Here is a 984-nt window from a genome sequence, read left to right as displayed (position 1 = left end):
AGAGAGGGGTCTACCTGCACCCCCTAGATCTGCCCCTGGCTATCAGTAGCACTGTGACTATTGAGATCTTACCTTCCCTGTTACCTTTTTTCACCCCATATCGCTCATCGCTTTATTGTGTGTTGCCTAAATTTTAGATCAAAAACTCTCTTGAGCAGGATTTTGGATTTCTGTGATGCTGTTTGTACAGCTCCTGACGCAGCCATGTTCTGAATCCACATGAAATATTTAGCTGCTTCCACATCGGGTGAATAAATGGTATTATTTAATGAATGAGTTACTGCAAGGGGGGAGTGGGGAGGGTTTCAGCTCGTCACCTGCTCCGTGGTATTTGCCCACGTTCATACTTTTCTCCCACAGTGGTCACGCCTGCACGTGCGTTAATGCATTAATGCGCTTTAACTAATCATGCCTAATTTTGATACCTGCATTAGTGGCGGGAGGCCTACTTCACAGCAGTGCTACCTGGCGTGGCACAGAGGCAGCATCGATACGCCCTAGGCGGCCTATAGCCTCTGAAAGTAGGCACCATGGGTACCATCTGCTTTATGCAGAGAAGTTGTTTGTCTTACACAACGGTGACAAAGAAGTGCTCACAGCTGTATTACTCCTGGCACTGCTCTGTAATAAGGAATTGCTGCAAAGAGACTGCTGAAAAAAACCATGCATATGCACCAGGTAGGTGCATAGGAATCCACTGATTAATCCACTTCAGGGAGCCACTGATCCAGTGGCCCCCTGAAGTCAATGGGAAGCTTGCCATTGAACTCAGTGCACATGGGATCATGCCTTCAGGGCTCCTACTGGGACCTACTGGTTCCTGATGCAAGTATCTATGGCTGATGACAACAGGGATCTACAAACATTTGCCCACTGGGAAAATGGACCCGGAGCATGGAGGAGCTGGGGAGGAGCATGGGGAGGACATCTTCACCCTTCCCTTGATGGGGAAAAATCTCTTAAAGTATTATTTGAAAGCAAGGC

This window comes from Alligator sinensis, unplaced genomic scaffold, assembly GCF_000455745.1.
Source record: "Alligator sinensis unplaced genomic scaffold, ASM45574v1 scaffold1056_1, whole genome shotgun sequence".
NCBI classification, from domain to species: Eukaryota; Metazoa; Chordata; order Crocodylia; family Alligatoridae; genus Alligator; species Alligator sinensis.
This window is presented reverse-complemented; position numbering follows the sequence as displayed.